Raw genomic sequence first — 26,791 nt, 5'->3', positions numbered from 1 at the left:
AGCTGCAGGAATTTCTCAGCCCAACCCTGAAGGTTTCCATAGTCTGGAGCAACGGCAAAGCAATTGAGGATCTTCTGAATTTATGCTACCATTTAGGAAAGAAGTCGTGATTTGTAATTTTAGTCATGTGCCCATCGTTGCCTCGATAAAATGTTATTTAAATATGGAATAAAGCCAGCATTGCTCTGTTTTGGCTGACCTCCTTCTCATATGGCTGAATAGGATCTGAATCTTTACCACAGGGAATGGTACTGGTGGTACATTTCTTTGGTGGGAACCAAAAATGTTGTCAAAGAAACAGAAAACTCATTTTATGTTCATCCCTCTTATTGACCCATCAGAGACTGAAAGGAGCAGCAAAGATTGTGAAAACTATGAAAATAAATATGATCATTGTCACCATCTTCCTCCAAACATGTATTTTTCTTAGTATTTATAGACACTTTTAAAATCATGGAGACAATTATGATTCCTTGCAACAAATGTTAGTTATTTGCATATGGAAAAAAGGATTTAGGGGTAGTGATTTCTGACAGTCTCAAAATGGGTGAACAGTGCAGTCAGGCGGTAGGGAAAGCAAGTAGGATGCTTGGCTGCATAGCTAGAGGTATAACAAGCAGGAAGAGGGAGATTATGATCCCGCTATATGGAGTGCTGATGAGACCCCATTTGGAATACTGTGTTCAGTTCCAGAGACCTCAGCTACAAAAAGATATTGACAAAATTGAATGGGTCCAAAGACGGGCTACATGAATGGTGGAAGGTCTTAAGCATAAAACGTATCAGGAAAGACTCCATGAACTCAATCTGTATAGTCTGGAGGACAGAAAGAAAAGGGAGGACATGATTGAAACATTTAAATATGTTAAAGGGTTAAATAAGGTCCAGGAGGAAAGTGTTTTTAATAGGAAAGTGAACACAAGAACAAGGGGACACAATCTGAAGTTAGTTGGGGGAAAGATCAAAAGCAACATGAGAAAATATTATTTTACTGAAAGAGTAGTAGATCCTTGGAATAAACTTCCAGCAGACGTGGTAGATAAATCCACAGTCACTGAATTTAAACATGCCTGGGATAAACATATATCCATCCTAAGATAAAATACGGAAAATAGTATAAGGGCAGACTAGATGGACCATGAGGTCTTTTTCTGCCGTCAGACTTTTATGTTTCTATGTTGCTTTTTAAAAAAAAATATGTTGCTTTTTTAAAAAAATATGTTGTTGGTTTATCTGGAAGCTTTAGAAGGCCTGTAGAATATAGAGGAAAGCCAGATGGAGTTGACTTTAACATGAAGAATTACAGGAGTCATTTTGTCTTTCTATAGCTCACAGTTTTAGTTGATAAACCCAAGGAAAGAGACTGGTTTTATTGATTGGCTGGCAACTTTTTTAAGCTGAAGAAAGAAGTATCAGGGATCAATAGATTGAATAAAATCTACTTTCTCAAAAGTATCCAAAGAAGCCAATGAGAGTGAGAAAATGGTGTAAAATCAAACAGTAATTTTTATTTCAATACAAATACACATCAAGGAGAGCTGCGAAGCCCAAATCTACAGGGAACCCAGTTAAAAGTAGAAATATAGGAATCCCAAAATATTGCTAAAAGCAAAAGGCTTTCAAATCCTATGTGTGCTTGGATATACATCATATTATATTCAGTGGGGATTTCTTCTAGATAAGTGGATATAATATTGCAGCTTAGAATTCATGGATTGGTTTAGACTGCCAGAAATGCTTCACCATCATTCGTTGGGACTTAAGCCTTGAAACAAACCTATGGATTCCCTAGATAGTAACCCTCTTTAGATGTAGTTATTTTCTATGAAATGTTATTATCTCCTTTTCATTAACACCATAATACACGAAAGCTGTGTGCAAAGTAGGCCTTGATACCACTGGTATCCTAAGTGACATCTTTTTAAAGCTAGAACCTTTTAAAGACAACATACTGGATCCATAGTATAATTGAGACCATAACACTAGGGAAGAGCAATTTTGTTGTCTTAAATCTGTGACTTGTTTTCCACTAACTTTTGGCCTCTGGATCCAAAAATGACCACAGTTTTTGTCTATCACATCCACTTTTTAAGATACAGGATACCTTCAAAAGTCATAGAAATTGTTCATATAAAGGAAAGGAAAGTAAAAACGTACCAAATATACTGTTTACAAAGAATAATTTTATTCATTAAAAGGCTATAATAGTTACAGTGTTCCCTCGCTTTTTGCGGGGGATGCGTTCCGAGACCGCCCGCGAAAGTTGAATTTCCGCGAAGTAGAGATGCGGAAGTAAATACACTGTTTTTGGCTATGAACAGTATCACAAACCTTCCCTTAACACTTTAAACCCCTAAATTGCAATTTTGCATTCCCTTAGCAACCATTTAGATTATTACTCACCATGTTTATTTATTAAAGTTTATTTTAAAAAAATTATTAAAAGCAGATGAAAGTTTGGCGATGACATATGACGTCATCGGGTAGGAAAAACCGTGGTACAGGGGGAAAACCCGCGAAGAATTTTTTAATAATATTTTTGAAAAACCGTGGTATAGTTTTCACGAAGTTCGAACCAGCGAAAATCGAGGGAACACTGTACTGTAACTTAAATTGTGTTCATACAAATACTGGTGGGTTTTTTTATCGAATGGTAATTATACATATAAAGGTAAAAAATTTCATTTAGAGCTTTTACTGGAGTGTTTAATCTGTGGACATTCTTGCTTGATGCTCCAACAATAGTCAGTCATCCTACGTACATCCCATCTACCTTGATACTGTGCTTCCATGCCCTTCAAAGCTTGGTGGAATCGCTCACCCTGCTCATCACTGACTGCACCAAGATTTTCTGGGAAGTTAGCAAGATGGCTATGTAAAAAATGCAATTTGATGCTCATGTTGCCTAATTAACTATATTATATAAGGTGTAGAGAAAAAACTTGAGGTGGTAGAAGAAAACTAACTACAGTTTTGAAACCAGCATGCCTAATTAACTATAAAAAAGCTCAAAAATCAAACTCAACAGATATTGTGTTACAAATTGTTCCCCAGTAAAGACAGAGCCTTATTCTTGTCTAAATATTGATGCTAGCTGAGCAGATCCTAGCTGAATTTGAATACGCTATGGAGACAGCATCCCACTTATTATCTGAAACTCAGCAATTTAGAATCATGCAGAATAAAAAGAAGATCTAGGAGTGACAGCGCTGTTCCAATACTTGAGGGGCTGCCACAAAGAAGAGTTTTCGGAGAAGGACGGCATACAAATCTAATCCAGGGGAAGAGCCTTCTCTGTGGTGGCTCCGACCCTCTGGAACCAGCTCCCCCCAGAGATTAGGATTGCCCCCACCCTCCTTGCCTTTCGTAAACTCCTTAAAACCCACCTCTGCCGTCAGGCATGGGGGAATTGAAACATCTCCTCCTTGCCCATGTTGTTTTGGTATATGATTGATTGTGTGCTTGTTTTTTATATATATTGGGGTTGCTTTTATGAATTTTTTAAACCTAAAACTGTAATTAGATTGGTAAATATTAGATTTGTCACTATGTACTGTCGTTGCCATTGTTGTGAGCCGCCCCGAGTTTGCGGAGAGGGGAGGCATATAAATCCAATAAATCTAATCTAATCTAATCTAATCAATAATAATAATAATAATAATAATAATAATAATAATAATAATAATAATAATAATAATAATAATAATAATAATAATGGAGGGGTCTTATATTCCAAAGCACCAGAAGGCAAGACAAGAAGCAACGAATGGAAACTAACCAGAGAGAGAAGCAACCTAAGGAGAAATTTCGTGATGGTCAGAACAATTAACCAGTGGAACAGCTTGCCTCCAGAAGTTATGGATGCTTTATCACTGGAGGCTTTTATTAAGGGACTGGACAGCCACTTTTCTGGAATGGTTTTAGGGCAGGAAGCCTTGCCAAGGAAAAGCAGGAGAACATGGCCATACCAGCAAAGGATTGCTGTCTTCGGTGATACTGGTGCACTCTCCGAGGTCGTCATGGGCGTGTGCATATCTGGCGAGCATACATGAGCCCGTTGGTGCGAGATTTGGCTTCTGCACATCAAGCGAAATCTTGTGTGAGGATGTGCACGAGAGCAAGATTCAGTAATTTTTGCTGATATTTTTGCGAAGAAGCAAAAAATTGGCGAAGATCACCAAAATCTCGCTCCCGTGAATGTCTTCATGCAACATTTCATTTGCTGCCCATGCGCAGAAACCAAACCTTGCATGGGCATGCACGGGCATGTGTTGGGGACACACAACTGCTTGCACATCCTGAAAATTGCTACCGGTTGTTGTGGTTAGCTCTGGCCTTGCTCCTGCCCCAAGGACTGTGGATGTGGGGGAGACATCCACATGCTGCAGGCCTGTTTTGCCCCGGTGGAATCTGCTGATGAAGGCTCCTCTGACCAAGAAGACATGAGTGACAGGGAGGAGGAGAGTGTGGCAGACAGCTCAGAAGGAGATCAATTATTTAGCTCCTCCTTGGATTCAGAACAAGACTTAATGATACAGCCACGCATGCAGAGAGCGATGCATAGGCAGCAACAACTGAGAGATTATTATCAAAGAAAATGAGGGACTGTGAATTGCCTCCCAGCTGCAAGCTAAGTATCACAAAACTGATAAGGAACTTGTACAAATTACCAGTTTGTTTGGAGACGAGTGCTCTTTGCTATACAAAAAGAGGGCTTAGTTTAAATGAATTTTCATTATAAAGAACATTGTTTTGAATTTTCAAACGTGTGTGTGTCTGAAATTTGTACCTGTGAATTTTCGGGAGGAGACTACCAGAGAGCCGGACAGAACAGGAAAACAAGCCTACAGGTTCAAGGAAAAAGAGACCACGTGGAGGTGGAGTAAGTCAGATTTATTGCATGCAAGGTTCAGAAATAAGACAAGAAAATCTGAACAACCATTAACATTTTCGGTTACATACCTTTTTGGAAAAGTAGGACGAACAAGCGTGTTATTGCGTGGACCAATGATTTACATGTTGTGTGTTTATGGGTTACATGTTGCGTGCATTGAAGGCGGGAAGTTAAAAAAAGTAAAATCATCAGAAAATGTGATGGCATGCTGGAATATTAACAAGGTAAGGATAAATGCAGGATATATGTGCTTCATGTTTCACTTCTCAATTCCGGATGCGTGTATATTTCCAGAAGCCAGTTGCTCAACAAATGGAGAGGGATAAAGAGGAAGTTACAACAGTACAGCCTATGCAGTTATGATCTTTTCGCCATGTAGATCTGTTGATTAGAACCATTAGTAAAATTTTAACAATATAAGGGCACTTTAAGACAGTGTTTCCCAACTTTGGCAACTTGAAGGTATTTGGACTTCAACTCCCAGAATTCCCCAGCCAGCGAATGCTGGCTGGGGAATTCTGGGAGTTGAAGTCCAGATATCTTCAAGTTGCCAAGGTTGGGAAACACTGTTTTAAGATATATGGAATTCTTGTGAGAACTTTTTATAGAAAAATGCATATCTTGAGTCACATGTGCGCACAAACACACACACATACAGGGACATGCATGCAGGCCTCACTGAAGCCTCTGAACTTCTGGTAGGCCCGGGGTCCTTGGGTCATTTTTTTGCCCTGTCCAAGATTCAGGAAATCCTCCTGGAGCCTGGAGAGGGTGAAAAATGGCCCAACAGGCATACCATACATTCATTTCTAAACTTCTGGTAGGCCCATTGGGCCTGTTTTTTGCCATCCACAGGCTCCAGAGGGTTTCCTGAAACCTGGGAAGGGTGAAAACAGGCTTTACAGCCCTCCATAAGGCTAAAAATCAGCTGTCCAGTACATACGTGCGCGCTGGAACTGACATAGGCCAATGCCTTGTGTGCTCTCAAATATGGCTCCATCTGCCAATTGTAGCACACGTGCCATAAGTTTGCCATCATGGGTACAGGCAATGAGGGTGAATCTTTTTTTCCCCGGGTGCAGAGAGAGCGTGTATGCACGCTATCGTGCATGCACGAGTGCCCATACCCATAATTCAATGCCTGGGGAGGGTGAAAATAGCTTCCCTTGCCCCCCAGAGGCCATCTGGAGGTTGGAAATGGACTGTTTCTCAACTTCTGGTGGGCCCAGTAGACTAATGTTTCACCCTCCCCAGGCTCCAAAAGCTTCTCTGGAGCTGGGGGAAGAGTAAAAACACCCTCTCCCATCTCCCTGGTGGCTCTCTGGAAGCCAAAAACGCCCTCCCAGAGCCTCTGTGTGAGCAAAAAATGAGCTGGCTGGCACATACATGCATGTTTGAGCTGAGCTAGGGCAACAGATCGCGTGCCAGTAGATGTGGCTCTGTGTGCCACCTGTGCCACCTGTGCCATAGGTTCACCATCACTGGTATAGGATCTCCTACTTGAGCAGGGGGTTGGATTAGAAGACATCCAAGCTCCCTTCCCTCCTGATGTTCTAGAGTTCTGTTTGGTTGGTATCTTATTTCAATGGTAAAAAGAAATACAAGTGAAACACACAACCAGGATATAACATTGTATAACAATTTTTAAGGTGCCATAAAGTGTTAGGTTTTCTCTTCTGGGAAAGGCTGGGAAAAAGTTAGCCATAGAAATTAAGTCTGTGAACATAGTCAAACAGTATATTCCAAGATGATGATGATGATGATGATGATGATGATGATGATGATAATAATATTAATAATAATAATAATAATAATAATAATAATAATAATAATAATAATAATAATTTATTAGATTTGTATGCCACCCCTCTCCACAGACTTGCACGCAGATGGCACATGTAGATGCTGTGGCTTTGAGCTCCTGGTGTAACAGTGGAGTGTGTAGGCAAAACTAGCCTATACCCATAGGGAGTTCTAAAGATTGGATCTTCTAGTCAACTAGATATTACACCAATGACATCCAGTGCTCTCATAATATACCAACATAGTAAGAAACCAATTTCATTGTATACATGATGTACAATAACAATAAGGGCTGTTGTTGTTCTATTATTATTATTATTCTTCTTGTTGTTGTTGTTTTGTTGTTATTGTTGTTGTTGTTATTATTATTATCAATACAACACAGCAAACGAGATCACTATGCTGGATTTTGTATTTTATCACCAGTCGGGTGCTTCCCAAGCACCTAGGACTGCGTGATGTAGTGGTGAATTATGTGTGCCGATCCCAGTAAAGCGGCCTTTTGCAATTGACAGATGGAGATTTCGTCAATTCCGATGGTTTTCAAATGTCCGCTGAGATCCTTTGGTACTGCGCCCAGCATACCAAGTACCACTGGGACCACTTTCACTGGCTTATGCCAGAGTCGATTTTCAGATTTTCCTATTTTGCAAATTTCTCTAGCTGCTTCTAGATTATTATTATTATTATTATTATTATTATTATTATTATTATTATTATTATTATTATTATTATAATAATATTCCTGATGAGTCATAAATTCTTGCGCATGTTCAGAAATTGAATTACATTTTTATGCTGTCCATAGCCCCTATGAAGTGATTTATAGGGCAATTATGAATTAATCCCATTTGAGGATCCAATTTGAATGTACATATTGGATTAACTTCTTGAACTGATGATTCATATTGAATTTCACCTGACTTGCAGAGACCTTAAGCAAATCATAAGGATCAAATACTTCATGATTATTATTCTCCATCATATTTGTCTAATTCCCCATTAAAACTCATCAGAATTGACTGTTGTTGTCCAAGCTTTGCAAAGACAAAATTTCATAATTCCATTAGGGTTTAATGTGGACTCTCAGATAATAAGCAGTAACCCACACCAATCAAAATTATTACAAATTATTCTAGTAAAAAAAAAACCTATTAAATTTCATTAAATATAGTTGGTTGAATACAGTGAAGATGACAAAGAAAAACAATCATATTATTGTTTGCTTAGTATATGAGCCTAACGAAACAAAGCTTACTTTTGAATAATCATATGGAATTATCAATGTCTACCATACAGGCTTAAAATGCATGCCTGAATATATAGATTAACTAACATACAGTGGCTGGTATCATGTAATCTTGCAAACCTACCACACTGCACTATACCACAATATGTAAAGAGGTACAATCAACAAGAATTTTAACAAACAAATAATAAGTCTTCTTCTTCTTCTTCTTCTACTTCTTCTTCTTCTTCTTCTTCTTCTTCTTCTTCTTCTTCTTCTTCTTCTTCTTCTTCTTCTTCTTCCTCCTCCTCCTTTAGACAGAGTTCAAGGAAAACCTTTCCACTTTTCTTGGTGATCAAAAGAAGAAAGGTGGATAGACATGGAAAAAGGTGAAGAAAGAAAAATCCTCTTTACTCAGCCAGAGAGTAGACAAAACAGGAAACAAATAGTCTGCTATCTCAAGACATTTTCTGTGTAAGTCCTCTTGAAGAGAGGTTGGTTAACATCAACCAGAGGTCCACATGGTATAAGAGAGAGAGAGAGAAAGAAATGTGCTTTCATCTGTACCACATCTGGCTGAGACATCATCATTTCCAAGTTCTTGAATTTCCTCTTTTTGCAAATCTGTAACGACAAGAAAACAAACAAAAATAGTAATTATTCACATGTTTGAATTACATGGATGTTTGCAAAAATCTTATAGCAGTATAAAAAATTGGATAAACACACTTTTTTTTTAAAAAAAAAAAGACATTTTGGGGGTTTGTGTGACATGTTATGCACAAGCAATGAACAATGTTATGGCCAAACAAAATGACATGGTTTTCATAAGTGAACTGCAAACTAAAATAGATTAGATTAGATTAGAATTCTTTATTGGCCAAGTGTGATTGGACACACAAGGAATTTGTCTTTGGTGCATATGCTTTCAGAAAAGAAAAGATACATTTGTCAAGAATCATAAAGTACAACACTTAATGATTATCACAGGGTACAAATAAGCAATCAGGAAACAATCCATATTAATATAAATCTTAAGGATACAAGCAACAAGTTACAATCATACAATAATAAATGGGACGAGATGGGTGAAAGTAAAAATAAAACCTCCTCTAGATCTTGGCTAACTCATCATTACCATGTATTTTCCTTTGGCAACATAGAAATACTTTATCAAAATTTCTTTTACAATATTTATCAATTTTCTACGTTAGGCTAATATCACAAATCACAGACTAGCAAATTTTACTTTAATTTAACATCCAACTGCATGAACCCATCTATGCAGGATTATCCCCCAAATAATCTCCCTAGTGTGGGATAGAAGGAACTAGGACTGATGACATTTCTATTTTTTAAAAAGTAGGGTAAATAATGGAAGTGGATGGTCGATTGCCTCCCCTCTATCACCTCCCAGGGCACCAGGGTTATTAATATCATTCCATAGCAACTGCCTCGCTCTGCGAAAACTCACATTTCTTTGGGAAAGGAAATGGATCAGTGTGGAAGTTGTGATCGAAAAGTGCTTCCCCTGACAACTCCTTCCAATAAGAAAGTAAAATGTCAGAGGAGGTTGGGGTTTTTTTTTCTCCCTGCTTAATCGGATTCTTTTCCTTTTGCCCATTTTCTATTCATGGGTCTCTGGTAGGAGGGACCTGCCCCTCCTCCTTCACCTCACCCCATCAACCGCTTCATTGACACAGAGGGAGAAACTTTCTGGACAATTTAATCTCGCCCAGGGTGTTACTTAGCAAAACCCACTTTCTCACTGACCATTTCCCTCCCCCCCTGCCTCTCCTTTGCTTTCTCTCTCTATCCCTGCTCCCATTATTTTCTCTCCAGCCTCAATTCAATTTTGCTGGGCCCTGATATCTTTCTCACTCTGTCCCCTGCAACTCCCCTCCTCCTCCTGCTCCTCTTCTTTAATGTGGAGACACATGTTATTTATGCAAATCAGGGCTTTTCATGCTCTTTTCTGTTGCTCCAGACTTCCAACTCTAATGCGTGCAAAAGCTGCATTCTCTCTCCTCTAACTCGACCCAATTGTACATCCTTTGCTGCTGGGGCCAGGAGGGTGGGAGGAAATGATGGATGGATGGATGGATGGAGATGATAGATAGATAGATAGATAGATAGATAGATAGATAGATAGATAGGACATAGAGAGAGATGATAGACAGTTGGATCAATGACAAAGATATATGATAGATAGATAAATGGATAGGTAGGTAGGTAGGTAGGTAGGTAGGTAGGTAGGTAGATAGATAGATAGATAGATAGATAGATAGATAGATAGGGCATAGACAGATAGAAGGTTATATACCTTACTCCACCAGACTTGAAATTCTTAGATTAGACAACTTACAACTCCATCGTCTCCATTCCAACTTAACTATAGTTCATAAAATCATATACCAAAATGTCCTACCTGTTAATGACTACTTCACCTCCAACCGCAACAACATACAAGCACGAAATCAATTTAAACTAAATGTCAACCGCTCCAAACTTGACTGCAAAAAATACGACTTCAGCAACAGAGTAATCAACACGTGGAATGCACTACCTGACTCTTGTGGTTTTTACTCCTAACCCCAAAACCTTTAGCCTTAGACTATCTACAATTGACCTCTCCCCCTTTCTAAGAGGTCTGTAAGGGGCGTGCATAAGCGCACCATTGTGCCTACCGTCCCTGTCCTATTGTCTTCTTGTGTCACTTTGTATCATTACATATCTAATGTTTTATTTGTACAAATTACCACCTTACAGTTGTTCAAAATAAATAAATAAATAAAATAAAGGTAGATACTAAGATGTCTGTCTGTCTGTCTGTATGGATGGATGGATGGAGAGAGAGGTCATTGACAGATCAATGACAGAGAGATGAGAGAGAGAGAGAGAGAGAGAGACAGACAGACAGACAGACAGACAGACAGACAGACAGACAGAGGGATGATGGATGATGGATAATAGTTAGACAGAGACAGACAGCTGGCCATAATATTTGCCTTACAATAAATATAAAGCATCCCCAATCCTTAAAAAAAAAACCTTGGAAATATTCTATTCCAAAGAAAAACCAGAGATCTCAAATGGCTATGCTCAGAAGTTATATACGTGTCCACACCAGCAGGAGAGGTTTTTATTAGCTCTTTCACTGATCCAGAGTTAAGGCAGTGGTTAAGCAATTTTTGCTATTTCTTCTTCTAAGGAGCGAGTCTCTCTCGGTGCCTCCAAGAACCACCACCACCACCACCCCGAGACCAAGGAGGGGAAAGGCAGCTGGATTTTTAAAATCCCCTTTCTTTTTGTATTTATTCCATTTCCATTGCCTCCAAACTCGACCCAGTAATGATTCTGGGCCCCTTCCCATTTCTCCCCCACCTTCTCTCTCAAATTACCGATTTCCCACAAACTATCCAAACACTAAGGAAATCAACAACCCCAAGTTAAATGAGCCCCTAATCTCTTTCCAGCAGAGATGCTTCTGGAAACAAGGATTGGAGACACAGAGGGGGATTCCAAGTGAGAGGCTGCGGCAGATACCGGAAAAAATAAGGGGGAAAGGAAAGCCAGAGGCAAGAATCAAGCAGGTTTTTGGGTCTCCTGGTCTGAATAGCTTTCATTTGGATCATTGTTCATCTACTCTCCCACTTCAGCATCTTCTGGGGAAGGGGAGAGGGGTTTTTTTTGGTTTATTTATTTATTTATTTATTTATTTGTTTGTTTGTTTGTTTGTTTATTTATTTATTATATTTGTCAATTCAATTCAATTCAGTTCAATTTATTGGATTTATATGCCGCCCCTCTCCGAAAACTCAGGGCGGCATATAACAAGTATAGGGTTATAGTTTATGTTGTGGTTGGCTCTGGCCCAGCTCCTGCCCTAGGGAATGTGGAGGTGGATGCAGGGGAAACTTCAACATGTCATAGGCCTGTTTTATTACCAACAGAGTCAGGTAGTGCAGTTTCCTTGGACGAAGAAGAAGGTGGGGTTGACTTGGAAGAGGGGGGCTTGGCATACAGCCCAGGAAGCCAATCTCCATTATCTTTGGTCGATTCCGATGCAGAAGTCTTGGACCCACGCAGGCGCAGAGTTATGCGTAGAAGAGACCAATTGAGGACATATTACAGGAGATAAGAGAGGCCACCTGTGTTTGGGTGGGGCTCCAGTAATTAGAGCTGCTGATATAAATAGCAGCGTGTGGGTTTGGCCGTTGTGGAAGATTATCTGATCGTTGTTATTCAGGACTGCCTTGCTGTCTCTGGACTATGTTTATTGATTTTTCATGACTTTGAAATCAAAGCAGAGCAAAGTGTGTGTGTGTTTCACTTCGTGGAAGAAGAAGGGCTGTGACGTTTCTCCACAGCTGCAAGCTAAGTACTTAAGGACTGATTAAGGGAATTGTACAGACTACCAGGTTGTTTTGGGACGAGTGCTCTTTGCAATACAAAAAGAGTGCTTAGTTTATTTTGAATTTTGTGATAAAGAACATTGTTTTGAATTTTCAAACGTGTGTATGTCTGAAATTTATACTGTTGAATTTTCGGGAGGGTCATACCAGAGAGCCCGGCAGAACAAGTTTGTATTAACGTAACAAAGTACACTGCCCCCAAAAATAAACACTTAAGCAACACAATATAACTCCAAGTAAATCAAACTTCTGTGAAATCAAACTGTCCACTTAGGAAGCAACACTGATTGACGATCAATTTCACATGCTGTTGTGCAAATGGAATAGTTGTGCAAATGAAATATTCAATGGGAATATTTCATTCATTCAGATCTAGTATGTGTTATTTGAGTGTTCCCTTTATTTTTTTGAGTTGTATATAAAGAAGTGATAAAAAAGATAATAGGACAGAAGGATAGGGATGGTAGGGACAATGGTGCGCTTATGCATGCCATTTAAAAAAAAATAATGTCAACAGTAGATGATTTAAGGTTGAAGATTTCGGGGTTGGGGGGAAAAAACACAGAGTCAGGTAGTGAGTTCCAGGCATTGATAACTGTTGTTGAAGTCGTATTTTCTGCAGTCAAGTTTGGAGCAATTTACATATACTTTGTATCTATTGCATGCTCTTGTGTTGTTGATAATGAAGATGAAGTAGTCACTAACAGGAAGGAAGTTATGGTGTATGATTTACATTTAGTTTGTATCTATTATGTGCTCTTGTGTTGTTGATGTTGAAGGTGAAGTAGTCATTAACAGGAAGGATGTTATGGTGTATGATCTGTATAGTCTGGAGGACAGAAGGGAAAGGGGGGACATGATCGAAACATTTAAATATGTTAAAGGGTTAAATAAGGTTCAGGGAAGTGTTTTTAATAGGAAAGTGAACACAAGAACAAGGGGCACAATCTGAGGTGAGTTGGGGGAAAGATCAGAAGCAACGTGAGAAAATATTATTTGACTGAAAGAGTAGTAGATGTTTGGAACAAACTTCCAGCAGATGTGATTGGTAAAACCACAGCAACTGAATTTAAACATAAACATAGATCCATCCTAAGATAAAATACAGGAAATAGCATAAGGGCAGACTAGATGGACCATGAGGTCTTTTTCTGCCGTCAATCTTCTATGTTTTTATCTTATGAAGAACAGTTAAATCAGTTTGGAGGCGACGTAGTTGTAAGTTGTCTAGCCGTAGTATTTGAAGTCTGGAGGAGTGAAGGACCTTTCTTGTGAAGGGAGCAAAGAAGTGGGAGGGGTTTCAGCAGGGGCACCCAGGAATGTGGTCCCTGGGGGGGGGATTTACATGCAGACAACCTAGCAAAGAGACGAGAAGAGCTAGAGAAGGATTGTCAAGGACTCCGACTAATGAATAGCAAGTTTGCCCTTGAACCTCAAAGGCCTGGGCTATTCCCAGGCTCCAGACAACAAGCGAGACAGGCCCTGCACCCAGCTGCACAGTTCCTGGGCCGATGGGTTAACTGAGACACGTTGACAGGATGGGCTGTCCCCCTGCGAGTCTCCATTTCACTTCCCAGCTCCCTAGCAACCGTTCGGGGGGCTCTTCGAAGAAAGGAAAGGGAGAAGACGGTGGCAGCAGGAGCTTGGAGCTCATGGGCGGGAGGGAAATCCCATTTCACCCCATACGGACGAGTCTTCGTATCCTGCACATAACCGCCGATAAGGCAGCGTGTAAAAGTCATGCTAAGCATTGCACGCTAGCCGAACGCTTGAGACAGAAACAAGAGGAGAATGGCCATTTGGTTCCAAAATGGCAGGGAAATAAAATCATTGACTCCAACAGTGATGGTGAACCTTTTTTTCCTCGGGTGACGAAAGAGCGTGGGCGTGCACAATCACGCGTGCACGAGTGACCACACCCATAATTCAATGCCCGGGGAGGGTGAAAACAGCTTCCCCCATCCTCCCGGAGGCCCTCTGGAAGCCGGAAATGGCCTCTTTTCCCAACTTCTAATGGGCCCAGTATGCTCGTGTTTCGCCCTCCCCAGGCTCCAAAGGCTTCCCTGGAGCTGGGGAAGTGTAAAAACACCCTTCCTCATCCCTCTGGAAGCTCTCTGGAAGCAAAAAATGCCCTTCCAGAGCCTCTGTGCAAGCGAAAAATCAAATGGCCGGCACACACATGCACGTTGGAGCTGAGCTACGCAGGGGTAGGCAAAGTTGGCTCTTCTATGATTTGTGGACTTCAATTCCCAGAATTCCTGAGCCAATGATGCTAACTCAGGAATTCTGGGAGTTGAAGTCCGCATGTCATAGAAGAGCCAACTTTGCCTACTCTTGAGCTAGGGCAACAGCTCGCGTGCCAGCAGATATGGCTCCGCGTGCCACCTGTGGCACCCGTGCCATAGGTTCGCCACACTGGCTACAACGTCCTTCCTGTCAATGGCTACTTCAGTTTCAACCACAACACACGAGCCCACAACAGATACAAACTTAAAGTAAACTGCTCTAAACTCAACTGCAGGAAATACAACTTCATTAACCGAGTAGTTGATGCATGGAACTCACTACCAGACTCTGTAGTATCATCACCTTTACCCTCAGACAAGGGGTAAGCAAAGTTGGCTCTTCTATGACTTGTGGACTTCAACTCCCAAAATTCTTGAACCAATCATACTAGCTCAGGAATTCTGGGAGTTGAAGTCCACATGTCATAGAAGAGCCAACTTTGCTTACCCTTGCCTTAGACTGTCCACTGTTGACCTCTCCCGATTCCTAAGAGGTCAGTAAGGGGCATGTATAATTGCACCAGAGTGCCTTCCGTCCCCTGTTCTAATGTTTCTCTTTTACTAGTATCATGTATATAAATATCATTATATCTTTGTATACCACCAATACGTACTGGACGAAACAAATAAATAAAAACACAATAAATAAAATAAATATAGCCGCCTCCTTTTAAAGCAGAGCTCTCCAATCTTGGCCCCTTTTAAGACTTGTGGACTTCAATGTCCAGAATCCTTCAACCTTTATCTCAAAGTATGGCACTGGTGGCACATTTTTTGGGTGGGAACCAAAAATGTTGTCAAAGAAACAGAAACAAAACCCCGACCCATTTTATGTTCATCCCTCTCACTGACCCATCAGAGACTAAAAGGAACAGCAAAGATTGTGAAAATTATTAAAGTAAATATCATCGTTGTCTCCATCTTTCTCCAAACATGTATATTTCTTAGTATTCATAGACCCTTTAAAAAGTCATGGAGACCATTCTGGTTCCTTGCAACAAATGTTAGTTGCTTCCGGTAAGAATTTCTTTGCATATATTGCTTTTTAAAAAATATATGGTTTGGTTTTATCTGGAAGCTTTGGCGAGTGGTGTGGCAAAGGGCTGGAGAATATAAAGCCAGATGGAGTTGACTTTAACATGAAGAATTGCAGGAGTTATTTTGTCTTTCTACAGCTCACATTTTTAGTTAATAGCCCCAAAGAAAGAGACTGGTTTTATTGATTGGCTGGCAACTTTTTAAGCTGAAGAAAGACACATCAGGGATCAACAGATTGAATAAAATCTACTTTCTCAATCCAGACGGTATCCAAAGAAGCCAATCAGAGTGAAAAAATGATGTAAAATCAAACAGTATTTTTTATTTCAGAAGGAAAAGGGGGGACATGATCGAAACATTTAAATATGTTAAAGGGTTAAATAAGGTTCAGGAGGGAAGTGTTTTTAATAGGAAAGTGAACACAAGAACAAGGGGACACAATCTGAAGTTAGTTGGGGGAAAGATCAAAGGCAACATGAGAAAATATTATTTTACTGAAAGAGTAATAGATCCTTGGAACAAACTTCCAGTAGATGTGGTTGGTAAATCCACAGTAACTGAATTGAAACATGCCTGGGATAAACATATATCCATTGTAAGATAAAATACAGGAAATAGTATAAGGGCAGACTAGATGGACCATGAGGTCTTTTTCTGCGGTCAGTTTATGTTTCTATGTTTCTAAATACACATCTGTATTTTTGTAGATCACATTTTTAGTTAAACCGGCTGTCGGAGGAATTCTGGGAGTTGGAGTCCACAAGTCTTTAAAAGGGGGGCAAGGATGGAGACCCCTGCTTTTAAGGAGTGCAATTCCTGGGCGACCATTCGCAAGGAAGGTAAAAGAAGGGCCTGAGATGGTCCAGACGGAGTAAATCTCTGAAGGGAGAAGAAAACTTTAAAAGCGGCTGGAGGCCAGAGAAGGTTAATAGAAGCATTGGATCAGAGCCAGGTCTTTCATGCCCCCCCCCGCCCCCCGAAATCCTCCCACACCCCCAGTGACAATCACAGGGCCAGTTGCAGCTTGCTTAGGAGCCCCGCGCAGGCCCAAAACACAACCCAACGGGACTTTTGAAGCCTCTCAAACACAAGGCTTTCCCACAGCCCATTCACAGGTTTCGGGCGGCCAGGCATTAAACGCTATTGTTCAGGCATGTTGTGATTAGATGCTTTAACGGGTGATAGGGCTAACAAGCTGCTGGCCAGACCTAGTTGCTCAATTAAGCTTCCATATTTTTTTTTTATTTTCAGGGGGCTGCTTCCCTCCCTCCCTCCCTGAATAAGGACAAAACCCAAAGAATGCAATTCTGCAGCCCTGGGAGCTTGTTAGCGGGCATTTGAATAGCCGCTATTGGAACGGTGCCTGATCGGGAGACCAGCTTTCTGGGTTTCGCCGAGCTAAGCCATTCTCCCTTTCTCCCGTAATCCTGCCGAAGTTGGCTTCCTCCCCAAACATCTTGCGTAATGAATGAGATGACTTGATTAGGGTTGGAAGGAGAAGGTGGGACGCCGAGTGGGAAGACACGCACACAATTCACCCCCCTCCCTCCACTCCCACCCCCAATCTTTTCATGGCGCAGTTCAGTTGCTTAAAAAAAAAAACTGGGCCTGGTTTTCAAAGCGCCTGTTTCTGTTTTGTTTTCGACTTGCATTACCCCCCCTTCCCAGTGATGGGCTTCTACCGGTATGGTCGGGTACGCAGAACTGTTAGAAAATGTTTCATCAGGTACACAGAACTAGTAGAAAAATTTTGCTCAGGTACACAGAACCGGTAGAAAAATTTTGATCCCCCCCCCCCCTATTTTCTGGGCTCTGGGTATGTTTTTCCTATCACAGTAAATGAGGTTGACTTTGTATAATTTTAGAAGAGCTGTGTGTGCGCGTGTGTGCATACACATACAGTTTATATAGTAGTGTATATTTTTGTGTGCCTGTGTGTAATATGTATGTACACATCTGGCATATATACATAGAATTAAAGAGTATACAGTGGTACTTCTAATTAAGAACGCCTCTACTTAAGAACTTTTCTACATAAGAACCGGGTGTTCAAGATTTTTTGCCTCTTCTTAAGAACTATTTTCTACTTAAGAACCCAAGCCTGGAAAAATTTCGCAGGAAATTTGGGAGCGGCAATAAGGCCTGGCCAGTTTCCTTCCATTCCCCCTTTAATCCCGGCCATCTTGAGCTTTTCTGGGCTGCCAGAGGAGCCTTTTGGTGGTGCTCCCTCTCTCACCCGCCTGGGTTTCTCTCTCTGGCGCAGTGTATGGGAGGCAGCCTTGCGCCAGGTGTATGGGAGGCGCATGCTCCTCCTCGCCACCTCAAAGTCCCTCTTTTTTTTTTTAAGCCTTAAAGTTTGGGATTTTTTTGATTCCCCATCCCTCACTTTCTTCCTTCGGCAGCAACTGTCCTCCTCTTCTTCTTCCTCCTCCTATTCCCACCCAAATTCCGAGCTTTTATTTCTTTCCTAATGGGTTTGCACACAATAGATAGGGAAATTGTATCCCTTTGAGGCGAGGAGAGGCCAGGCTCCCTAACCCAAACCCTTGACGAGAGTGACGTCAAGTTGGCCACCTTTAAGCCAGTCACATGACCTTTAAGACACTCCCCCAGTCATATGATCATCAAGCCACTCCCACCTGGTCACGTGGCCAACAAGCCACACCCACAAAATAAACCACACCCACAGTGTGGTAGTAAAAAAATTTGCAGCCCTTTACTGCGCCTTCTCTACCCCGTCTGTATTTTATCCCATTCCTCAGCTGGATTGTGAGTCACCTTGGCTTGCTTTTTTGTAAGATGGAGATGGGGATGGTGGCCCGATTCATAAAGAATGGAGGTTGCTAACAAGCCAGGTGGGAATCGTCCTGAAAATCCAAGAAAGGCACAAAATACAGAAGGATCTTGACAAACGTGAATAATGGGCGCTGTCTAACACAATGAAATTCAATGGTGAAAAAAGTCAAGTTCTACAATTAGGCAAGAAAAACAGAATGCACAGGTACAGTACATGTGGTACATTGCTCAACAGTAGTATCTGTGAGAGGGATCGTGGAGTCCTAGTGGACAACCATTTAAACATGAGCCAGCCGTGTGCAGCAGCTGCCAAAAAAGCCCACACAGTTCTAGGCTGGATAAACAGAGGGATAGAATCAAGATCATGTGAAATGTTAATGCCACTTTACAAGGCCTTGGTAAGGCCACACTTGGAATACTGCATTCAGTTTTGGTCGACACGATGCTAAAAGGATGTTGAGACTCTAGAAAAAGTGCAGAGAAGAGCGACAAAGATGATTAGGGGACTGGAGGCTAAAACATATGAAGAACGGTTGCAGGAACTGGGCATGGCTAGTTTAATGAAAAGAAGGACTAGGGAAGACATGATAGTGGTGTTCCAATATCTCAGGGGCTGCCACAAAGAAGAGGGAATCGAGCTATTCTCCAAAACACCTGAGGGTAGAACAAGAAGCAATGGGTGGAAACTAAACAAGGAGACAAGCAACTTAGAACTAAGGAGACATCTTCTGACAGCTAAAACAATTAATCCGTGGAACGACTTGCCTCCAGAAGTTGTGAATGCTCCAACGCTGGAAGTTTTAAAGAAGATGTTGGATAACCATCTGTCTGAAGTAGTGTAGGGTTTCCTGCAAGGGGATGGAGTAGAAGACCTCCAAGGTCCCTTCCAACTCCATTGTTATTGTTGTTATCCTTTCAAGGAGAGCAAGCACCGTTCCAGGCCACAAAGGTCGTGTTTGCAGCCCTGCCAGGAGGTGATGGTGGTGGGAATCTAACCCACCGAGGCTGATTTGATCCATCAGCCTGGTTGTTTGGAGGCATGGCGTGCCTGGTTTTTGAGGCATGGAAGGGCCAGGACACCCCCCCCCCCCATTCCCATCACCACCACCCCACCATCACCAGGCAGGGCATTCACCCTGATGCAAATCTACTGGCCGGATTCCAATTTAGGAGATTAGAGGATGAAGCTGAAATTGGCAGCATGTGCTTTGAATTAAATCAGGCAACCTCTCTTTTCTCCCCACCCCCACCCCCCAGTTGCTCTGGGCTGATTAGTACATGGGGGGAGAACGCCTGCTTTTCCTTGGCAAGGCTGCCTGGTTTCGAACAATAGAAAAACACACACCTTTAAGTTGCTTTGTATTTGCAGATACAACACCCTGTGACTTATGGCGGCTTGGCTGGGTTTGCTTCTTTTAAAAAACGATTCCCTCTCTCCCCCCCCACCCCACCCCACCCCTCATTCGTGAATGCAACAGCCAAGACAGGAAGATGGAGATACGGAGATGTGCCGTTGTGTCTTAAACAAACATGGTTTTAAAATAGGCAGGGCTGCTGTGTTACAAATCTCTCTCTATCTCTTCTACCATTTTCCCTGCGATTTCCATTCTGCGTGCATCTTATGAGTAATGCTATAATTCTAAGCATCTCCCCACTGCCTTACCAGAAAGAAAAATGAATTGCAAGGTGACGGTAATGTACTGCATGGTGCTAGACCTGAGTGAGAAACTTTTAATAATAAGGGTCTGGATTTGGCTGGGACCTGGAGCGAAACACTGGTAATAATAGCAATAGCATTTACACTTATATACCGCTTCACAGTGCTTTACAATTGCACAGTGAGGGCACACCTCATGTACTGCATGGTGCTAGACCTGAGTGAGAAACTTTTAATAATAAGGGTCTGGATTTGGCTGGGACCTGGAGCAAAACACTGGTAATAATAGCAATAGCATTTACACTTATATACCGCTTCACAGTGCTTTACAATTGCACAGTGAGGGCACACCTCATGTACTGCATGATGCTAGACCTGAGTGAGAAACTTTTAATAATAAGGGTCTGGATTTGGCTGGGACCTGGAGCCAAACATTGGTAACAATAGCATTAGCACATAGACTTATATACCACTTCACAATGCTTTACAGCCCTCTCTAAGCGGTTTACAGAGAGTAAGCCTTTTGCCCCCAACAATCTGGTCCTCATTTTACCAATCTTTAATAACAATAACAACAACAACAACAACAATAATAATTATAAGGATGGAAGGCTGAGTCAACCTTGAGCCTACTGAGATTCAATCCGCCAAACTGCTAGCAGCCGGCAATCAGCAGAAGTAGCCTGCAGTACTGCACTCTCACCACTGGACCATCACATGTAAGCAAGGCTAATACTGTATGTGCCTATGTTTTTCTCTTTTTGTAGATGGAAAGCGAGGGTTGGTTTTCTTTATTCTTACAGCACCATCTTATAATCCCTTCTGAGATGAGACATGAAATGTCTTCAAAAAGAAAAACCATTAAGGATTTTAACTTTAATTAAGAATTTGGTGGTTGATGTTTTATTGTACTATATTAAAATTTGAAGGTATGTGATTTCTGTATGTCTGTAAGGGTGGAGAAAAAAATAAAAAAAATATAAACACACACACACACAGACCAAAAAAAGAAAAATCAGAAAGTCCAGTTCCCTCTTGAAAGAAAAGCACAATTAGGGCAGCCAAGAAGTACCTGGATCATTGAGAATCTACACAGAAAACAGGCAAACCTGGCTCTTATGCTGCAAACATAGATTCTGCATGTGTTAACCCATGATGAAGCTACTTAACTCTCCTTTAAATGTAAGGGCATCAGATTTTTATTTTTAAAAATCAGGTCATACAGCTTGGGAGGAAGCAAGGGGAGAATTCAAAAGACGTTATGCTTGTGGCCTTACTATTATTATTATTTTATTAATTGGAATTTATGCCGCCCCTCTCCAAGGGCTCGGGACAGCTTACAACATATAAAACAACAATATATCACACCCTGAATCCAATTAATAATCAATAATCTAAAACTGAAAGACCGTAAAAACACTCATACCCATTCAATCCACTAACTCGCCTAACTTTCGCTGGCCAGGGGCAGAAGTCTAATAGCCCCAAGCCTTCAAAGAAACCACAATGTTTATCTGAAAAGAAGACTAAAATAATATAAAATACAGTGGTAGAAGCAGGTGCCTTTTTCTATCTAGGGGATTGGGTGGCAACTAAGTCAAATAAATTAAATTATCTATTTTTTGGAGGGGGGGATTTTAGAAAAGTAAATCCTCCAATGAGGGTCGCCCAGAAAGTAATACACCATATTTCTTTTTCTCAGCCTACAGTAATGGTATGAATGCAAAAATTTAGATATAGATTATTTGAATTGTCAGGAGTGCGTGTGTAAATTTTGCATTTCTTCAGACAGATAGCATAGCTGCAGGAGTGTTTCAAAATGGTTTCTGTAAGTGATGTATGTTACAAGGAGCGTGTTGTCCTTGAATTTCTCACTGCAGAGAAAGAAACTGTTGGGAACATTCACAAATGTTTGTGTACAGTTTATGGAGTTGACAGAAGGACGGTTAGTCGCTGGACATAGAGGGTGAGGCCATTACAGTGCAGAAATGGCTTCGTGACCAGAACAAGGAGTGGTACCGACAGGCATATACACCTTTGCGTCTTGCTGGAGGAAGGCCATAGAACAGGACGGAGATTATGTGGAATAATAGGGAATGTAATAATAATAATAATAATAATAATAATAATAATAATAATAATAATAATAATAATAATTTATTAGATTTGTATGCCCTCGAATGTAAAAGAAACATCATTCTTTCTTGTGTGTAAGTTTCATTGTGTTCAATAAATAATTGTTGAAGAAAACAAATGTGGTGCATTACTTTCTCGGCGATTGTTTTCTTTCTATTGCTAAATCGGTTCCAGCAAATCCCTGGGACTTAGCTAGAGGTATAACAAGAAGGAAGAGGGAGAATGTGATCCCGCTGTATACAGTGCTGGTGAGACCCCATTTGGAATGCTGTGTCCAGTTCTGGGGACCTCACCTACAAAAGAATATTGATAAAATGGAACAGGTCCAAAGACGGGCTACAAAAATGGTGGAAGGTCTTAAGCATAAAATGTATCAGGAAAGACTTCATGAACTCAATCTGTATAGTCTGGAGGACAGAAGGGAAAGTGGGGACATGATCGAAACATTTAAATATGTTAAAGGGTTAAATAAGATTCAGGAGGGAAGTGTTTTTAATAGGAAAGTGAACAAAAGAACAAGGGGACACAATCTGAGTTTAGTTGGGGGAAAGATCAGAAACGTGAGAAAATATAATTTTACTGAAAGAGTAGCAGATGCGTGGAACAAACTTCCAGCAGACGTGGTTGGTAAATCCACAGTGACTGAATTGAAACATGCCTGGGATAAACATAGATCCATCCTAAGATAAAATACAGGAAATAGTATAAGGGCAGATTGGATGGACCATGAGGTCTTTTTCTGCTGTCAGTCTTCTATGTTTCTGTGGCTTCCTACACCCTCAAAGGGATGGTCTCCTGCTAGCAAGCCTCCATCTGTCTGTGCTGCAGAAATGGAGCAAGTATTCCTCTCCCCACCCCTAAACCCTCTCCTCTCCCCACTGCCTCCCTTTTTTTCCACCTTGCGAGCAAAGTCCTCATAAGGCACCCAGACCCACACTCCTGTCCTCACACCCCCTTTGTGCTTACGTTCCCAGCAAAACCACGCTCAGAATCTGATTCCCTGGCTTTAAGCTCCGCTCTACCAGCAAAGTGCAACGGGGAAGCTCCTGCAGTTACCCTCCTAAGGCTCAACGGAAGGTTCTTCCTTGCATCATCACACTTATCTCCAGATTAAGAAAGAAAGCAGAGGCCCAGGAGAACGGGTGGGAGGGGAGAAGAGACCAAATCTGTTTTAAGCTATACCACCCCCTGCAAGTGTGGTGGGTTTTGCCCTTCCTTCCCACTTGACCCTTTCACTTGGAAGCAAAGGGACAAAAGAAAGCAGAGTTGGGTTTTAGAAACTCTGTAATTTACACTCTACTGTATAATTAAGTTGACCAATGTTGGGGGAGGGTTTTTGCCCATGCGGAAGGTAACTCACCAAGTAGCCACAGTTTAACCACTATACCTCATTTATTTATTTATTTGTTTGTTTGTTTGTTTGTTTGCTTGCTTGCTTGCTTGCTTGCTTGCTTGCTTGCTTGCTTGCTTGCTTGCTTGCTTGCTTGCTTGCTTGCTTGCTTGCTTGCTTGCTTGCTTGCTTGCCTACTTACTTATTTAATTCGATTTTTATGCCGCCCTTCCCCTTAGACTCAGGGCGGCTTACAACATGTTAGCAATAGCACTTTTTTAACAGAGCCAGCCTATTGCCCCCACAATCTGGGTCCTCATTTTACCCACCTCGGAAGGATAGAAGGCTGAGTCAACCTTGAGTTGGTGATGAGATTTGAACCGCTGACCTGCAGATCTACAGTCAGCTTCCGTGGCCTGCTGTACAGCACTCTACCTGCTGCGCCACCCTGGCTCATATCTTCAATAAAGCTCAAGTCTTCAATAAAAAACACTGCAGCAGGCTTTCTTGTTAGAATATATTTTTTACTTTTCTTCTTAGCAAAATGCTTCTCTAAATAAACGATCACTTTTACCTTTAACCACTATAGTAAACTATCTACAATACTATTGGGTCATTCTTATTACATCCACCAGTACAATCACTAAGCACTAACCACTGACTACAAACCACCTAGCACAAAATTACTCTATAACAAACTACTCCTTACTATAACAAATCACTCTGTAACAAACCACACTGTATAACAAACCACACCCATGCAAGGGCGTAACTCCTATTATATAGGTTACAGCCAATCAGGTTGCAGCACCATTAGCAAACCCATGATTACATGCTGCCTATGGCTTACATCAGCCTTTCCCATGGTTACAGACCATTTACTTGCATCATAATATTAACTTCAGAAATAAACTTATTTCTGACAACCAATCGTCCTCCTTTAGGGAGGTCAGTCCTTCTTTTGTAGGTTCTTCCTCGAAAGGTGTCACCCTACTTGTCCTCCTTTTCGATATTTTAAAACTAATCTGTTAATCTCTGTATTCAGAGATTCCGCATATGACGGTACAGTTCGGAAAGACGCAATTACGAAACGCATGCGCAGGGCACAGGAGAACTTCACTTGTCTCGCGCTTGTCTCCCACCATTGCTTCTGTTGTGGTTGGCCCTGGCCCAACTCCTGCCCCAGGGAATGTGGAGGTGGAGGCAGGGGAAACTTCAACATGTCATAGGCATGTTTTGTTGCCAGCAGTCAGGGAGTGCAGTTTCCTCGGAAGAAGAAGAAGGTGGGGGTGACTTGGAAGAGGGGGGCTTGGCACACAGCCCAGGAAGCCAATCACATTATCTTCGGTCGATTTGGATGAGGAAGTGTTAGACCCATGCAGGCGCAGACTTATGCATCGAAGAGACCAATTGAGGACATATTACAGGAGATAAGAGAAGCCACCTGTGTTTGGGGGGGAGGGCTCCAGTAATTAGAGCTGCTGCTATAAATAGCAGCGTGCTAGTTTGGCCCTTGTGGAAGATTATCTGATCGCAGTTCTTCAGGATCGTGCCTCGCTGTATCTGAACTTTGTTTGTGGATTTTTCATGCCTTTGACACCAAAGCAGAGTAAAGTGTGTGTGTGTTTCCCTTTGTGGGAAGAACGAGGGCTGTGACGTTTCTTCACAGCTACTAGCTAAGTACTTAAGGACTGATTAAGGGACTTGTACAGCCTACAAGGTTGTTTTGGGGAAGAGTGCTCTTTGCAATACAAAAAGGGTGCTTTGTTTCTTTTGAATTTTGCGATAAAGGACATTGTTTTGAATTTTCAAACGTGTATGTGTCTGAAATTTGTACCCGTGAATTTTCGGGAGGCTTCTACCAGAGAGCCCGGCAGAACAGCTTCTATATTATACTTCGTGTTTACTTCTAACGGAAATACGAAATTATTTCTTTCTCAGTGAATATAAGGACAACTCACGTTTTATTCATTAATTAATTCAATTTTGTACAACTCTGTTTTCAACACAAGTGTAAAATAATTTAAATGTAGTAAAGTTTTATTGCTTTTGTTATTAAACTTAGTTTTAATTATAAATTTTATTTATTCATAATGACATAAATGTTTCATTTATTTAATTTTTTCTTAATTTTTTTCATCCTCCTAGTATTTTCCTGATCACTTTGTTACGTACACAGCATGAAATACACTACAGTCAATTCAAGGGGCCACTACATTCTATCGTATCTGACATCTATTGTAAGGACGTTTGTCAATTCAGCTTTTATTATAATGCTGCTTTTATTGACACTTAGTGTATCCTTGGCTGTCGTAATCTGCCTTGATTGTTGGATGAATAATATTAGGAGGGGGAGTAGAGAAAGAGAACTGAATTCAAATCCATGGAGTGTCTCTATATGGTTGATCTGCCTACATTCGTCTACATGACTGCACAGTTGGGGAGGTGGAAAAAACTCACATTGCAACACGTAGAAAATACATCCTTTTTTTTTTGCCATTTAAACTTGAATAGAAATACAACTTGAAGGACTCTTTGGCATTCAGCAGCAACTGAAAACGGAGCTCTTCTAGAGAATACACTTCAGGAATTGTCTAGGTGTTACAGCTAAGATCAAAAATTGTACTCTTGAGTCCTATGCTGCTTATTTTTACAAAAAATTAATCAGCCAGTCGAAAGGAGGATCTCAGAGTCTTGCCTGGACATTTATTTTTTGTCGCTGAAATCTCATGTTCACACAACATTTTTAGCAAAAGGCAACATTGGAAAACAGCCAGAAGAAGCAAGCAAAAACCAAGGGTAAAAAGGCACATGAATCCTCAAAGGATTCTACAATTTTAGTCCCTGAACGTGTTCAGTCTAACCCAATTAATAAGCAGTAATTAAGTCCAAATTAATACTCAGAAACAAAGTTACAATATAGAATGGTCTATTCTCTTCAATATGTATTGTGTATTGGACAAATAAATAAAATAAATAAAATAAATAAAATAAATAAAATAAATAAAATAAATAAAATAAATAAAATAAATAAAATAAATAAAATAAATAAAATAAATAAAATAAATAAAATAAATAAAATAAATAAAATAAATAAAATAAATAAAATAAAATAAAATTACAAATAAACTTGCGTAAATCAAGCCCTACATGGCATCGGACCAGAATATTTCTGGGAACGCCTGCTGCTGCACGAATCCCAGTGACCG

This window comes from Erythrolamprus reginae, chromosome 10, assembly GCF_031021105.1.
Source record: "Erythrolamprus reginae isolate rEryReg1 chromosome 10, rEryReg1.hap1, whole genome shotgun sequence".
Classification (NCBI taxonomy): domain Eukaryota; kingdom Metazoa; phylum Chordata; class Lepidosauria; order Squamata; family Dipsadidae; genus Erythrolamprus; species Erythrolamprus reginae.
The sequence above is the reverse complement of the archived record's forward strand: the minus strand, read 5'-3'. Positions refer to the sequence as shown.